Raw genomic sequence first — 19,119 nt, forward strand, 5'->3', positions numbered from 1 at the left:
TTAAGTACTTACATGAATGCACAAGGTCAGAGAGGTAAAAGGTAAGTTTCTGGGCCATTAAACCCTATACCTTCTCAGTAGATCACAATTAGAAAAACACCTGTGCTAAACAGTGGGGCTGTGCCATTCAAATGCTTCCTAGTTTTCCATGACTACAATCTAGCAATGGAAGTAGAGCATTTGACACAGGTGCTTCCCATTACCCAGACTATCACTTCAATTGTGGGCTTTCCATTACAATTTGAACACATTAGATTACAAATAGATGACACATTTATCAGCATGAAGAACTTAATTTGGAAATTTCGTTACAGAATACAAAAATAGAGATTTAAGATTTTCTGTTTTTAATGTTATTTTTCAGTAATACAGCTTAAAATATAAAAATAGCATTTTATCTAAGAAATGTGCACATTAATGATTATACCTTTGTGAACACTAATAAAACTTAAAAAGTGAGGAGAAAAACTAGTAAAACATCATCGTATAAAACTAATACACAGCTTAATGAAACAACTCTTTTCTTCCCTTAGTTCTGTCATCAAGAAAAATATGTGAATACTTCTCTATACTTACATTTCCATACTGATAAAAGAAAATGATTTAGAATTTAAAAATAAAAATTAAGAAATATATAGAGTATAACAAAAGTAGGTTAACCTTAAGTTTGATAGTCAATTAGAAAAAACAAGGGGTTCACTGTTTTTAATAAATACTATAGATTATAACTAACATAATACTGTATGTCAACGGTATTTCAGTTTAAAAGAGAGCAAATATATTACGCAGAGGAAGATTAATATTCTGCCCAATACTTTTTTTCCACATGATAAAGCTGAGTAGACAAAAATAAATGACAAGAAAGGCTGATCTTCTCCACCTTCCTACGTATCTTTCCTAGATTCTCCCCTGCCTTACTGCATCACCTCTAAAGTATTCAATGACCCTGATGAATGGATTGAATAAGAAATTTCAATGGTATATGAAGAGAAGATATAATTTTCCTAGTTGATGCAAACCCACATTGCTTTACTGCAAAAAATGCAACGTGCCATTCCTTTAACAATTTTTTCTTTTGCATTTTCCTACTGAGTCATCAGTGTGGAAGAGTTAGTTTTTAAAAAGATGTATGTTGCCACTCCCAAAGAAATGTACATTTACATAGTGAAATGCAGATATTGCACTTCAACCAAAAACAATGAATCTACTGTGATATAATTTCAGATACAGAAACATGTTAAAGAGAGTCTTCTGTGGTTTTTGCTTAGTCCATCAATGCACAGGATTGGGATCAACACATAGCTATCTGGAGCTTATAGATCTTCATTTCTTCCTCAATCTTTTATGTTTTAAAATTTACACAGATTTGTGAGCTATCTTGCTGAATGAATTCCTGAAGAGTTGGTGATAAGACACTTCTGCTTTCTGTAAGATGCTATTTCTATCTCTAATTACTCTTCCAAGAAAGAAACATCTGTCGTTGCTCATTACCATTTTCTTCTCATCTCCTTATAGCCTTTATGTATTTTGAAAGTATCCTGGATTATGTTATTGCATTTTTCTAATATTTTTCATAGAAGTGAATAAAACTTGCTTAAAAACCAATCAGAATTGAACAATAGAGGATTCAGAGACAAAAAACGACCTCACCCCCAACAATTATTTTTGGCTTCACATCATTATTTATAATTCTGCTGCATTTTTAAAAAATTCTTTACAGAAATTAAGCCTTAATTTGAAAAACTAGAAATCGAGTTTCCCCTCCTACCGAGAGCTTTGGTAGACGTCTTACCTAGTTTTATCACAGGTTCTGTGACCTTCATTCCTGAGAGATGCAGTAGGATTAACTCCTATTAGTAAAGGCCATATTAAAATTTTAAAATACTATTGTTAGGAAAATATGTACTAAATGATGAGCTAAGATATTTTTTTTACAATTTTACCCAAGTATGATAACATACTTTTCCCAGAAAACATAGCATTAAAAGATATCACAGCTGTTGGTTACAGGCTATACATCTTTGTTTTGAGTGGTTTCTCTAGGCCCTGGAGATTAAATTTTCTAAAACATTATTCTGAGTTTCTCTCACCCTTGCAGATTATTTTAGTGGTTTCCTTTTGTCCAATTTCTAAGAATCTCTGCATCTTATCCAAACATCCCTCCTACCATTTCTTGCAAATCAATGAACAAATTATCTATTATAAACCATATTGATTACTTATGGTTTTTATATTCGATTATGTTATTGAAATAATATTTACACACAGGGAAATGCACAAATCGTACACATAAAATCTGACAAACTGACATATGTATACACCCAAGAGACCGCCCATATCAGTCAAGATATAGAGCATTTCCTGGGCTACCCTGGTGGCACAGTGGTTGACAGTCTGCCTGCCGATGCAGGGGACACGGGTTCGTGCCCCAGTCTGGGAAGATCCCACGTGCCGCGGAGCAGCCGGGCCCGTGAGCCATGGCCGCTAGGCCTGCGCATCCAGAGCCTGTGCTCCGCAGCAGGAGAGGCCACAGCAGTGGGAGGCCCACATACCGCCAAAAAAAAAAAAAAAAAAAGATACAGAGCATTCCCGTCATCCCAGAAATTTCTCTCATATTCCCATCCAGTCAATCCCCACCTTCCAGAGGCAATTTTGTTTTGATTTATGTATATATCACTATATCTACCTACCTACCTACCTAGTAACATTGCCTATGTTTTAACTTCCTATAAATGGAATCATACTATATGTACTCTTTAGTGTCTGGCTTATTCTTCTTAATGTTTTGAGATATATCTATATTGTTTCATGATTAGTTCAGTCCTTTAAACTATTGAATTACATTCTATTGTATAAGTTTGGAATGATTAGTTTACCAATTCTTGTATCTGATGGACATTAGTGTTCTTCCCAAGTTAGGGGCTTCTTAAATAAAACTACTGTGAATAGGTTTGTTTCATCCACATTTTTGGCCTATATTATTCTCAAAATAAAATGCTTTTTCTTATTTCACAATACTTTTTCTTTAAAGTTCACTTTAAAATTTGCCTTTCCTGATTATCCTAGAACTCAGAGAGGTCTCCCCTGGCCTCCTAACTATACTATTTATATAAGATATCCTATAATGTTTTGTTTTATTACTCTTTTGGGGTACATGCCCTGTAAGTACAAACATTTCAAAACCCTGAGGAAAAGCTCAAATTCTATTCTTCTGTAACTAAGCACTTAGCACAGAGCCATGACACTTCACTTTGCTCAAAAATTGGTGGTGCATGTAGAAAAGACAGCCTCTTCCATAAGTGGTTCTGGGAAAACTGGACAGCTACATGTAAAAGAATGAAATTAGAACACTCTCTAACACCATACACAAAAATAAACTCAAAATGGATTAAAGACCTAAATGTAAGGCCAGACACCATCAAACTCTTAGAGGAAAACATAGGCAGAACACTCTATGACGTAAATCACAGCAAGATCCTTTTTGACCCACCTCCTAGAGAAATGGAAATACAAACAAAAATAAACAAATGGGACCTAATGAAACTTAAGACTTTTGCATAGCAAAGGCAACCATAAACAAGACAAAAAGACAACCCTCAGAATAGGAGAAAATATTTGCAAACGAAGCAACTGACAAAGGATTAATCTCCAAAAAGACAAGCAGTTCATGCAGCTCAATATCAGAAAAACAAACAACCCAATCCAAAAATGGGCAGAAGACCTAAACAGACATTTCTCCAAAGAAGATATACAGATTGCCAACACACACATGAAACAATGCTCAACATCATTAATCATTAGAGAAATGCAAATCAAAACTACAATGAGATATCACCTCACACCAGTCAGAATGGCCATCTTCAAAAAATCTACAAACAATAAATGCTGGAGAGGGTGTGGAGAAAAGGGAGCCCTCTTGCACCATTGGTGGGAATGTAAATTGATACAGCCACTATGGAGAACAGTATGGAGGTTCCTTAAAAAACTAAAAATAGAACTACCATACGACCCAGCAATCCCACTACTGGACATATACCCTGAGAAAACCATAATTCAAAAAGAGTCATGTACCACAATGTTCATTGTAGCTCTATTTACAATAGCCAGGACATGGAAGCAACCTAAGTATCCATCGACAGATTAATGGATAAAGAAGATGTGGCACATATATACGATGGAATGTTACTCAGCCATAAAAAGAAATGAAATTGAGTTATTTGTAGTGAGGTGGATGGACCTAGAGTCTGTCATACAGAGTGAAGTAAGTCAGAAAGAGAAAAACAAACACCGTATGCTAACACTTATATAGGGAGTAAAAAAAAAAAAAAAAGGGTCATGAAGAACCTAGGGGCAGGATGGGAATAAAGACGCAGACCTACTAGAGAATGGACTTGAGCACATGGGGAGGGGGAAGGGTAAGCTGGGATGAAGTGAGAGAGTGGCATGGACTTATATATAATACCAAATATAAAATAGATAGCTAGTGGGAAGCAGCCACGTAGCACAAGGAGATCAGCTCGGTGCTTTTAGACCACCCAGAAGGGTGGGATAGGGAGGGTGGGAAGGAGGGAGACACAAGTAGGGGGACATATGTATATGTGTAACTGATTCACTTTGTTATAAAGCAGAAACTAACATGCCATTGTAAAGCAATTATACTCCCATAAAGATGTTAAAAAAAAAATCAGTGGTGCTAAGGTGGGGTGGAATCATTTATAGCAGCCAAAGATCCTACTGAGAACTAGAAAACTAAGGTTAAATATGAAGGCATCATAGAGCTGTAGAAGCAAGAGGAACTAGAGGTATTAAATTCTAGAGTGGGGAGAAACTCTCAGATGTGAACTTACAATCTGTACCCACTTCTACTGTGAGAGCCTTTGTCAGTTCTGGGTGAGGGCTGGAGGCTGTGAATATGGAACTGGCACAAGCAGAGGGCTACTGCCAGGGGACAGAGATACCAGCAAAGCATTTGGCAGTTATGCAGGGAAGTGACAAAATTCAAGATCGGAGGGCTTCAAACATATGGCTGATTTCTCTCAAAATACTTGTTTTCCAAATTCTGAGAATGTACAATGCAGAAGGCTAAACAACTAAGCCAAAAACCCTTAAGAAGCAGACCAGAATTTCCCACCACCCAGCAGTGCTGTAGAGACAGACTCACAAATGAGAGGGGACCCTGTAATCATAAGGTCAGAGTTAAAGGCTCTAGAAAGTTAGTGAAGTGTAACAACTTGCAGACATGAAAGGTCTAAGGTGAAAGACGTATGAAAAACAGCAAAGTTTCTCACAAGTTCTTGGTACTGAGGATGCACAGACTTGCAAGGCTCTCAACTGAAAGCCCCAGAGGGTCATGCCCCAGGAATGGGTAAAGAATTAGAGGTAGGCTGAGTCTTATTAAAAAACAAACAACAAAAAAAAACACCAAGAAAATACTGCAAGCCAGCCTCACATCAGCTTAGTACCTAATAGGTGGGCAGCCTCCATTCTATCATTAGAACAGTGAAAAGTACTCTTTGTGATAGAATATCTCTTGCATCCTATACATATCTTTATTCTTAATGTCCAACATTCAATCAAGAAGAATTAGCCATTCCAAGAGATAAAACCATATGACAAATATCCAAGAGAAAAAAAAAGACAAGGGGAAAAGTTCCACGGGAGATGCTCATATTTTAGTTATTAACAATTTTAAAATAACTATAATTTGCTAAAGAAATCATGGAGAAAATATATGAAAAGATGAAAAGAAAATTTGAATAAAGAACTGAATGGATAGTGTAGTACTAAAATAATATACCTGAAACTAAAATCTCTTTGAATAGTTATAAAAAGAAGACTGAATACAGCAGATTAGTGAAATGAAAGGGAGGCCTATACAAAATTTCAAAACCAAAGAATGGACAAATAAAAGGAAAGAAATTGATAAGATACATATTGGTCACAGTCAAAATGCATAGTGTATAGCATATGCATTCGGTCACATGCAAAATGCATAGTGTGTAGCATATGTGGTGTGGAAACCCGAATGGAGAAAAGAGAATGGGGCAGAAGCAATATTTAAAATAAGAGCTAGAAATGTTCCAAAACTGATGGAAGCTATCAATGCATAAATTCAAGAACTTCTGCAATCTCAAGCCAAATAAATATAAGGAAAGCCATACTTAAGTAAATCATAAAAGGCTTTTGAAAATCAAATACAAAATAAAAGTGTTAAAAAGTATCAAGAAATAAGACATTCAAAGCAGCAATAGTGATATCTAACTTCTTATGAAAAAGTATGAAAGCCAGAAGACAATGAAAACCTTCAAAAGTGCTGGAAGAAACTAGATGCCAACAAAAACTTCTATACCCAGAGAAAATATTCTTCAAAAACAAAAAGAAAACATTTTTAGCATACAAAACCTGAAAACATTCATTATTATATGGGAGTTCTTCAGGTAGAAGAAAAATAAAACCCACAGGAAAACATGGAAATTTGGATATTAATGAAGTGTACCTGAAAAGATAAATATCAGGATAGATCGAAATGAATACTGTTGCACAAATACTATAAAATGACCTGTCAAACTTAAAATATATGTGAAATTTAAAAAGACAATAACACAAAAGTTAGGAAGTAAGTTAAATGAAGACAAAGTTGTCATTTCTTCAAATTTTTCAAGATTTAACACACATACACACATCTTAAGTGGAAAATCCAATAAATACTTATATATGTATGCACTCAATAAATCATCAAATACTTCAATTTAAAATATTGAAATTTCCAGCATGACGAAATCTTTCCCCATGCCTCTCCCACTATTCAGACTTCTGTTATGATAGATTAGTTATGGAACCTGTTCTGGAACTTCATATGAATGAAATCCAAGAGTAGGTACTCTTTTCTGTCTGGTTTATTTTACTCATAATTATGCCTATGATATTCATCCATGTTATCTGCAGTACATTCTTTTATAATAAGAGGTATTCCACTGTATAGTATTCTACAATGTATTTATTCACCCTCCTGTTGATGATTGTATGGTTGTTTTCGATTAGGGGCTATTATAAATAAAACTACTATAAACATTTTTGTCTTCTGATGAACATGTGTTCTTATTTCTGTGATTATACAAAAGCATAGAATTGTTGGATCATTGGCAGATGTAAACATAGCTTTAGTAAATACAACCAAAGAGTTTTTCAAAGTGATTGTTTCCATTTTTTCTGCTATCAGCAATATAGTTCTAATTGTTCCACATCTGGTTTTCAATTGTGTTTACTTCTTGAATAATGATATTGAGCATCTTAGGTTTATTGCCCATTTGAATAGGTTCTTTTAAAGTGCCTGTTCAACACTCTTTGACATAAATCACAGCAACATCTTTTTTGACCCACCTCCTAGAGTAATAAAAGATTAAAACAAAAACAAACAAATGGAACCTAATTAAGCTTAAAAGCTTTTGCACAGCAAAGGAAACCATAAACAAGATGAAAAGACAACCCTCAGAATGGGAGAGAATATTTGCAAATGAATCAATGGAGAAAGGATTAATCTCCAAAATATATAAACAGCTCATGCAGCTCAGTATTAAAAAAAACAAACAACCCATTCCAAAAATGGGCAGAAGACCTAAATAGGCATTTCTGCAAAGAAGACATACAGATGGCCAAGAAGCACATGAGAAGCTGCTCAACATCACTAATTATTAGAGAAATGCAAATCAAAACTACAATGAGGTATCACCTCACACCAGTTAGAATGGGCATCATCAGAAAATCTACAAACAACAAATGCTGGAGAGAGTGTGGAGAAAAGGGAACCCTCTTGCACTGTTGGTGGGAATGGAAATTGATACAGCCACTATGGAGAACAGTATGGAGGTTCCTTTAAAAGCTAAAAATAGAGCTACAGTATGATCAAGCAATCCCATTCCTGGGCATATATCTGAAGAAAACCATAATTTGAAAAGATACATGTACCCCAATGTTCATAGCAGCACTATTTACAACAGCCAGGACATGGAAGCAACCTAAATGTCCACTGACAGATGAATGAATAAAGAAGATGTGGTACATATATATATAATGGAATATTACTCCGCCATAAAAAGGAATGAGATCGGGTCATTTGTAGAGACGTGGACGGACCTATGTGTCATACAGAGTGAAGTAAGTCAGAAAGAAAAAAGCAAATATCATAATAATGCATGTATGTGGAATCTAGAAAAATGGTATAGATGATCTCATTTGCAAAGCAGAAATAGAGACATAGAGAACAAATGTATGGATACGAAGGGGGAAAGGGGTGGGGAGGGAGGAATTGGGAGACTGGGATTAACACATCTACATTATTGATACTATGTATAAAATAGACCACTGATGGGAACATACTGTATAGCACAGGGAACTCTACCTAATGGGAGGTAACCTAAATGGGAGGGAAGTAAACCTAAATGGGTAACCTAAATGGGAGGGAAGTCCAAAAGGGAGGGGATATCTGTATGTGCATGGCGATTCATTTTGTTGTGCAGTGGAGGCTAACACAGCATTGTAAAATAACCACACTCCAATAAAAATTAAAAAAAAAAATAAAGTGCCTGTTCAAGATTTCCCCCCCAGTTTTAGTTAGGGTGTTTGTTCTCTTTTTGATTTTTAGGAATTATTTATATAATCTGCATAAGAATCCTTTATGGAATGTGTATACTGTAAATATATTCACCCAGGCTACGGTTTGCCTAAGGGCACTCCCCTGAGAGTTTGGACGCCATAACAAATGGAACTAAATATCCTGCCACTAAGATAAGTGGGGCCTGGGAGGTCTGATTTAGAGAAATATAGAAATTTTAAAAATATTTTAGTGCTTCATTCATTCTATTGTTATGATAAAGTAAAATGCATACTTACTACAAATGGACTTAGTACATACTTACTCATTCAACACAGGATGTCAGATGTTAACAAGGACCAGGTAAGTAATATAAATAAAAGAAATGGACTGAATAAAAAGAGCAATGGCTACCAGGATCCAGCCTCATATTTAGAGACGCATTGGGAGTGACGAAGACACTGGCAAAATGAAAAGCACAAAACCCATTTAAACTGAGCCACCACTAACACATTTCAGCCAGTTGTTGCCAACCCATGAATTCCCAATTTTAAATTTTTTTTCCAGACAATATGGAAACACATTATTTTACTATCTTTTTAATTTTGGCAACTAATTTACAACACTCTATAATCCAATGTAATAAACATAGCAAAGAAAAAAATCACTTATCTATGAGTCGTATCTCACACATGAGCCACAAGTTTACAACCCCTGATTTAATATACATTTAGGAATACTTAAAACCTACCATGGTAGATAAATAACAGCCTCCTTCAAGATGTACACATCCCAACCCCAGAAGCTATGAAGGTTCTGTTATGTGGCAAGGGGAATTAAAGTTGCAGATGGAATTGAGGTTGCTAATCAACTAACCTTAAATAGATGATCCTGTATTATCCAAATGGGTTTAGTGTAATCACAAGCATCCTTAAAGGGGAAAGATCAAATTAGGAGAGTCAGTGTGTGATGCGATGTGAGAAAGACTCCATCGGACATTGCTGGCTTTGAAGAAGGGGGCACATACCAAGGAATCCAGGCTGTCTCTACAAGCTAGAAAAAGCAAGAAAATGGGTTCTCCCCTAGAACCTCCAGAAAGCAACGCAGCTCTGCCCACCTTAATTTTAGCTCACTGAGGCCAAGGTCAGCTTCTGGCCTGAGAATTGAATAAATGTGTGTATGTGGTTTTGTTTTGTTTTGTTTTAATTTTTACGGTTACTGGGGGAGATGGCGGGGAGAAAGATAAATTGGAAGATTGGGATTGACATATACACACTACTGTATATAAAATAGATAACTAATAAGAACCTGCTGTATAGCACAGGAAACTACTCAGTACTCTGTAATAGCCTATATGGGAAAAGAGTTTAAAAAAAGAAAAAAAGAGTGGATATATGTATATGTATAACTGATTCACTTTGCTGTACACCTGAAGTAAATGTGTTGTTTTAAGTCACTAAGTTTGTGATAATTTGTCACAGCAGAAATAGAATATCCCATTCAAAAGAACTGAATTTATTTAAAGATCCACTGAGAATGTCCTTTTCAAGATAATTTTGTCTAAAATAATTCATAAGATTCTTTATCTGTCTTACTGTGGGAGTACAAGTGTCACATTTTTCATGTAATATGTATATAATAAAACTTATTACATTAAAGCTTTACTACAGATTGCTGGAGTTTATGTAACTCACATCAGATAAATTAACGAAATGTGTATCTCAACTTGTTTTTACAAATATCTAATTTCAATTTAACAAAGCAGCCAATGGAAAAACAATGCATTCTAAAATATTTCCAATGCCCTATTAGTTCAAAGCAAGAATTTTCATCCTTTTTGTGTAAAGATCAATCTGGCAGCAAAAATAAAAATAAGATTCCATCCATTCCCCCATCCCCTCTGCCTTCCAAACAAAATAAATTCTCATTTAGTCCTTCATTCATTCATTCAACCAACACTGTGCAGCCTATGTACTAGGATTTGTATAAAGCTATAAAATGAAAGACCTATTACCCTAAGAACATGAATTTCTATGAGGAAGATACTAAAATTTACAGAAGAGGTTGGATTGTTCTCATTCCACAAGCAATGATTTTAATTACACAAAAATGACTTAATCGTAACATACACATGCCATATTAGTTGCTAAACTAAATGATAGTTTATTGTTTAATGGTAAGCCTGATTATGTAGGCTCTTTTAAAAATGCGATTATTTTGTTTGGAACCATCGAAAAGAGGTAGTTAAACTGTTATATATAAACTGCAGCCAGAGCTCATTTGTTGGCTTGGACAATGATTCTTTTTAAAATGTTGAGCAAATTGCCATACCACATTACCTCACATTGCTCCTCTTTTGCAAAACTGCAAGGGTAAAGCTTTCTTAAAAAGAAAAAATTTCCATTCAGATGAAGTAGATTATTATTCAGTGCTCTGAACACTACAAACCCCACAGATAAGAGTCACAGTAAAAGTACTTTGAATATTTAATTCATTTAAAATCTGATACACTTATTTAACAAGACATAAATATGATTAAACAAATGATCAGTATTATCCAAATGAAATCTGAAAGGCTTTCTTTGCAATTTTAAACAATGACTAGTGAGTATGATAAGCAAAAATAACTTTAGTCGGTTTTAATTCTAATAAATTTTATAAGTCATCTGATTTATAAAAATCAGATTCAGAAACAGTATTGAACACTGGTTTAAGAAATATAACAAAATATTGTGTATTATATAGAAAGATTAAAATTCTCTAAATATATTATTTTATATCATTATATTTTAACATTAAATTACACCAGATTATAATCTACATTTTATTATATTGTTGACAGACATTATGAAAAACAATTGTCTCAATAAAAATATCAAATCACTATGTTATACACCTGAAAGTAATATTATATTGTAAATCAACTACAATTTAAAAAAAAGAAAAACAGTTGTTTCACATTCCATACAACCAAGAAAGGGATTCTAAAACAATATGCTGGGCCATACAATAAATAGTTTAATAGAGCCAAATAAATTTTTGGCTTCTTCTAATATACTGAATGTCCTCATATCTGTAATTCATATCAAGTATGCAGTTTTCCTTCATACCATGTACTGTTTTAACAATTTCATCACATGAGTACAGAATTTACGATTTAAAACTTTTCAGCCAGCCCTCCATATCCATGTGTTCTACATCCATGGATACAGGGGCCCAACTATACTATGCTACTTTATATAAGGGACTTAAACACCTGTGGATTTTTATACCTACAGGTGCCTGGAACCAATCCCCCACGGATACACAGGAACAACTATACAAAACATTTGGACTATCCATGCTCACAATTTATGGCCTAGAAGTTACAAAGCAGAGGACTGAAGACCCAACTGTCAATGTGGTTTGTGACTTTTTAAGTTGAATGCACTGCCTACATTTTTAAGTTAGGAAAGTGGGGCTTTTTTAAACATAAAAAAAAAATCTAGATTTTTGCTTTTCTTGGGGTTAGAAAAATAAGATTTCTAGGAATGGACCATATTCTTACCAGGTCCCTTTCTATGGGAACTCTTTAGTTCTTTAGTGTCCCCAGGACATTTAGGTGTCTTACACTTGGTCCCCATTTGCCAAACTCCCTAGGAATTTGAGTTTGTCACCCCTGGCCTAGAACCCAAGTCTGCAGTTTCTTCTCTTAAATCCATAAACTCCCACAGACCATTCTCTTCCAGGCTCTCTTACCACCTCTCAGCTGCCCTCCTCCTGGGAATGCTGGAAAGCTAAGAGTAGGCAGACCTGAGACAGCAAAGCTAGAAAAGGAGACCAAAAACAAAACAAAGAAAATGAAGCCAATTGCCTGCCCAGACACCACACTCCCTCATCACAGTTTCTTTCTTACTGTCAAACTAAAATAACTGGAACAGATTTACACAAATATGTTTTAAGTGTTTATTGTAGAACAACCACGGTTGCAGGTCCTTCTGAAATAATCCTGTGAATAGTACAACTTCAAGTATAAGGCAGTATTTGTTTTTCTGCTCGCTCACACTGCCAAAAATTTCTGGCACAGAAGACAGTCTTTCATTTCATAATTACAGATAGATTTTTTAATTGTCAAGACAGAGTGATAATGCAATGCCTTGAATAAGTCTTATTCAAAATATAATGATGTGTGATATCTAATCTTTTACTTTTCTGTTTTAATATGATCAAACTGAGAAAGCACTGAGTATAAGAAAGAGGTAAATACATTTCATGCTTGAGGTAAAATGCAAACAAGAAAATTTTTAGTCCTATGCCCTCTACTATTTTACCTTTTAGCTAAGCTCAGCTACTACTACTACTCAGTAATGATCATTGTTATTGTAATATTTGTATTAATAAGTAACAAGAACAGGAACTACCAATAGAGTTGACCCTCAAACAGTGTGAGGGTTAGGGGAACCCACCCTCTGCACAGCCGAAAATCTGCGTATAATTTATTGCCAGCCCTCAGTATCCAAGGTCCCTCTGTATCTGCAGATCCAACCAACTGCAGATCAGATAGTGTAGTCCTGTGGCATTTACTATTGAAAACAATCCACATGTAAGTGGACCCTCACAACTGAAACTCATGTTGTTCAAGGGTTAACTGTATTTGGGTACTTATTTGTTCTAGGCAATGTGCTAAGTACATTATATGCATTATCTCAGTGCACCCTTAAAAGGTAAGTGCTACCATGATCTGTTTTAGAGATTAAAAAACTGAACCTTAGAAAGTTGAAGTGTCTTGCCCTAAGTCACACAACTAGTAAGTGTTGTTAAAGCTGATTTTCCAATACAAGTCTGAATCCAAAGTCTATGCACTTAACCAGAGTAGGATACCCAGGACATTTTGCCTGTGAGGTACATATTCCTTCTTTGCTTCTAGTGGTCATAACTTTAAATCAGTGGTTCTCACCTTAAAGTACACCTCAGAGATCCCCATATTGACTCTAAATATGATGGTTAGCCCTTTCCTCATTTATAGATTATCACCTTTGACTTTCAGTTCCAAGTTGAAAGTGAGTAGGGAAGGGAATATTTGTGAAGTATATGTAAGAACTCTGGTTAAGATGCAGCAACGCTACCCACGAGTATGTGCTTTACAAATATTAATATATTCACCTTCATTTTCTACTCCAGACTTTGATGGTAGAAGATGTCAAACGGCCTTCAGGTGAAAAGCTTATCCTAATTAAATATTGAACCTCCAAAGGGTCATTAAGATTTTCTTCCTATAAAGAGAGGTCTCTTTGGGGCTTCAGGTGAGATTAACCATATGTCAGTCTCTTTCTAATGCAAGGAAGACATTTTAGAAATATTAAATTGGAGAGTCCAATTGTTTAATTTATTTCCTCTTTGCTTAGTATATTTTCTCTTTGCACCATTTTTGCTCCTACACAGTTGGGGATTCTTCACTGTCTAAACAAATTCTTTATCATTAACATAAAAGATATTCCTGTCATTCATACAGACCTAAGGCAGTAGACAAAGTAAAACACAATGACAGACTACACAGTGATACAATATTATGCCTCATGAAAATAAAGAGGGAATTTAATATTTTGCTTGACCTCTAGACCCAGAAATATTTGCTAGTGGCAGGAAAGAAGTTATATCCTACAGTTCTGCTCAAAGAAATCCACTATGAAAAATGCAGGCTGAAAATAGTCTGGCATGCCTGCTGTTACTTTTGACCTCTGACCTTTCCAGATCTTGTGGCATTTTCTTCACTCCTTCACCTCTTTATGACCATTTAAATAAGAGCTGATTGACTGACTGTGATATTTCTAGCTTGGTTATAACGAAAGAAAGCAGTAAAAGTGACAAAGTTTTATTAACAGCTCATCAGCTAGCATACCTGCCCTAAATCTAGTTTGCAGAAATAAGCTCAAGAAGTTAGATTTCTGTAGTTCTTTGATTACTGCTGTGTCTTTTCTGCATATTATGTGCACCTGAGAGATGCCAACATTGCTTAGAAAGCCCCTTTGGTGCTAGAGGACTCAAGGACAGAAGAGGAGACCGCCCCCAATCTGCTGGATATGTACCTTGAAATTAACAGGACAAGAGGGCCTAGAATTTATGTCTTTGTGACTGGTATAAATTGGATGAATACATTTTCAGTAAACATAAGCACTCTGTGTTCTCCTATTAATAGTACAGAAACCCTAAATTTTCCAAAGCCTCTTTAGGTCTTGGGATATTAATGAGACCAAATTTCCTGACTCATTGACTGCACCTGACCTAGGCATTCAGACAACCAGATGCACACCATCCATCCCTACTCCACCTTTCCCAGGAAACCCTGAGTTCCAGAATCCTGGGATTCTGCCATCTGCACTGCACACCACTGCCCTTGCTGGTTCTACTACTCCCCTATGTACTACTTTCAAAGGCCTTGCACCCTCACAATCTTAAGTGATTCCAATTTCCATGCATAAACAAGCAGATTGCCCATCTCTCCCTCTCTGTGAAAGTTTGTCATCCCAGTACCTACACTTCTTACCTCACTAGTTCTGCTAAATTCTCTCATATGTTTTGTCAGCTTGTGCCAGAAGGGAAGGCTCAGAAATCAGAACTGAGAAAACAGACACTATGCTATCCTTCCCCATTGTTCTTTGCCGTCTGTCCCTTGCCTTATCTCTAGGTGCTTGGATACAAATATCATCCTTGAAAAGTCGTCCCTGCAAAGACAATCTACTGCTATCAAAAGACATCTGGGATCCACTGGACTAGCACCAAGTTACACATGTTAAATATGTTTGAATCTCAGTTACAACTCAACTGGGGCCTCTAATACTGCTGAATACCAGCTTATATAGTGATAGGTAATTGTATTAACTGATCAAGCATGCATCCGTGCTCTCCTTGTCTCACCACGCCACCTCCTCACACCACACTACTCAGAGATTATATGGATGTTTTAAGTCCTTACCTAAATCACACCTCTTTCTTTAAACTTTACCAAAGTTTCATTTTTACATTGATTACAGGGTCCCTATTACAGTACTTAATCTTTCTTAAATTACTTATTCAGAAATAGGTTTTTATCATTAGAATATGAGTCTCTGGTTGCAACATTCATGTATTATGCATTTCTGCATTCCCCACAATGTCTAACATGGTACTCTAAATGTAATAAGCACTCAAGTTAATTTTACTGTTACACAAGAAGTAGTTACCAAGTGTTTACAAGTATCTTCCTAGTGGTAACACAGCTATCTCAGTTCTGCTGGTTTCTGACGGGACTATATACAACTTTAATGTAACTGAAATTTATTCAGAATTTATTATAATGACCAAACATATCTACCCATGTGTCTTTGTTATTGGTATGTAACTATTTGAATGAAGAATTAAATAATTTCTCAAAGGCAGGGCATAAATTCATGATATTATCTTTGCTATGAAAACCTACTAAAAATAGCTAACACTGAAATGTTTAAACCATATTTTCATCTCACAGCATTTTTAACGTACTGAATTCTTTGTTCGTTATACACTGATAACATTGCTAGGTTAACTATAAACCTATTAATATCCTTCTTATTCTTTTTTATTCTGCATTCTCTATTCTTATGGCTAGTTTTTTTAGGATAAGATCTTGGTTCTTAGTTAATCTCTAGCTTGACTTCTTTGCACTTTTGTTCATCACACTCAACTAACAAAGCTATACAGATTCATATTCAGTTCCAGAATGGTTTACCGAAAATTTTGTGTGGCACAATGATCTCACTGAAAAGTTAACTGTAGTTTATTTCTTGGTAGTAAGTTTATTATCAACAGTTAAGAATATTTCCCCTCTCTGGGGCTTCCCTGGTGGCACAATGGTTAAGAATCCGCCTGCCAATGCAGGGGACACGGGTTCGAGCCCTGGTCTGGGAAGATCCCACATGCCGCAGAGCAACTAAGCCCATGCACCACAACTGCTGAGCCTGCGCTCTAGAGCCCATGAGCCACAACCACTGAGCCCACACGCCACAACTACTGAAGCCCGCGCACCTAGAGCCTGTGCTCCAAAACAAGAGAAGCCACTGCAATGAGAAGCCTGCGCACCACAAAGTAGAGTAGCCCTCACTCACTGCAACTAGAGAAAGCCTGCGCACAGCAACAAAGACCCAACGCAGCCAAAAATAAATAAATAAATAAAATATCATAAAAAAAAAATTTCCCTTCTCTCTCCTAAAAGGAGAATAGTTTTGGAACAGGATACCTAAACAATCATTCCCAAAGTTGAGTAAATCAGCCATTGATTATAAAAAATTAGTCTCGAGACATTATCAGATAGGACTCTCCAGGTTGGGCATGGTTCCAGGAATTGGGGGCTGATAGACATGAGGAGTAGGATCGGATTCCCCCAGAAATGGGAAAAGAAACAGGAAGGTACTGTTTCCCTATGTGGCAGGGACTTGTACTGCTCACATGCAGGGTCCTGAGGTGGCAGGACCTCGAGTGGGAAGGCAGTATGGAATCCTGTGGAGTCTGAATCCCAGTGGCATATTTAGGAGAGGCAGTGAGGGCCCTATGTTGGGTCATGTGGACATGGAGGGAGATTATCTACTGCCCCAGCAGTTAGACTTAAACCAGGAACACCTCTGCAGCTTCCCCAATGGGCCAATGACTCTCCCTAATTTTTCTGAACTACAATCCCCAAGTTCCCGGCATGATCTAAAAAAGGAAGATGGTTGTCCCCAAAACATGACTTGACCTTGACTCATAGAAGCCCAAGGCTATATCTGGTATGATTTTCAAAACTAAAGAAATAATAACTTCCTTCCACTTGAAGTACTGTGGGACAATTATATGTGTTACATTTGTATTTGTTCAACAGTTCTTCCTGGTTAATCAGCATCTAAGTTTTCTCAGTGGTTTCACAAATCCACTTTATACTCGACTACCAGTCATTCAGAACTTGTGTTCCAGGGTAAAATTCCATCTAAGATAACAAGATAAGCATTAATAGCCCTGACTAGGTTTTCTGCTAAGCTTTGGGGGTCTGATGATAAATTGAGATCCAGTAGAACAGCCTGCAATAGTGTGCAATGTCATTAGCAAGAGGTATAAATCAAGTTGAAGATGGTCATCCTGTAAAAGTCTAGGAAACAACAGCCCATACTATCATTAGGAGATGCCTAATCACAGATGAGGAAAAATTAATACCATTAGGGAACAAAGTTTGTGAAAGACCAACAGGCATCACTGAAGCACACAGAGTCACAAAACTGATTTAATGCACAATTATTTAACTATTGATTTATGGATTCTTTATCTTTGCCTGAGACAGCGTGGATGACAGAGTACAGAATAATGCTGAATTACACAGCAAACACTTTATGTATTCAGCTCTAAGGGTAAGGGCTTACTCAGTGATTTTCCTGATTGCACATTATTATTTAGGGAGCCTTTTAAAATTACCAATGCTCATATCCTACCCTCAGAGAATCTAATTTTCAATCGTCTTAAGTAAATCAAAGGCATAATTATTTTTTTAAAAGCTCCCCAGATGATTCTAATATGTATCCAGGGTAAGAAAAAGAATCACAAAACTGGGGGAGTCAAGACAGTCAATGGGCTGCCTTATCACCACCAAAAACTGGCAAGTGTCTAAGGTTTAACCTACTGACAAGCTAACAAGTTAACCTACCACAGTTTCGTAGAACCTGACAGAAGACACAAATCCTTGGTCAGAGACACTGCAATAGCAGTAACAGAGGATCAGAAGTTTTTGCACCAATTCCCTAAGCTCCAGTTTCCATAAGGCAATACAAAAAAGCCAGATGTATTGCTTAACTGAGAAGCAACCCTGAGCTTAGCAAATTTGAACCTTTATAATGGCCAATAAGCATGCCAGCCTTTTGCTCTGAGGGTAACACTGTCGTTTTTTATACTGGACAGGTTCACAAGGATTGTACTAACCCTCCCCTCCATTCCAGATGACAACACTCTTTATCTTCCAAGGCTATCACAACACGACTGTCCTTGAAAAGGTATGTGTAGCAATGTGAGAAGCCCATGGAGAATTACCTCCCAAAAATATCCACCCCAAGTTTCTATGCTCTCTGGCTTCTGGTGAGTTTTCCAGTAAATGCACTACTCTGATTCACCTGACTGACAGATGCTGGAACCAAATTCATTACGTTTCTCATACAGCATTGAATTAAGAGCCTCCATAGGACCTAAGAAACAGGGTGAGGCCTACAGCTGAACAAATTGCCTCAACCATCAAGAGATACTATAGAAAGCCAGGTGGCTTTCTCCTTAAGTTTCTGTAGTGGTCTTTCCATATCATCTGAGGTATAAATCCAGGCTCAGTACATTGTACTGATGATTATACAGTTTCTGCTTTGGCCCACAAGGAGTACCTCTAGAATTCATGCTTAACAGCTCTGACCAATGAGTTGACACTAACCTCAACATCTTTCAGAGCCAATGTGGTGTTATTGATTACCTAGCTAAAGTCAGGGACAAATTTTCTACCACTCTTTCTTATCGCATTACTCCTATTGTAGGGA

This window comes from Lagenorhynchus albirostris, chromosome 6, assembly GCF_949774975.1.
Source record: "Lagenorhynchus albirostris chromosome 6, mLagAlb1.1, whole genome shotgun sequence".
NCBI classification, from domain to species: Eukaryota; Metazoa; Chordata; class Mammalia; order Artiodactyla; family Delphinidae; genus Lagenorhynchus; species Lagenorhynchus albirostris.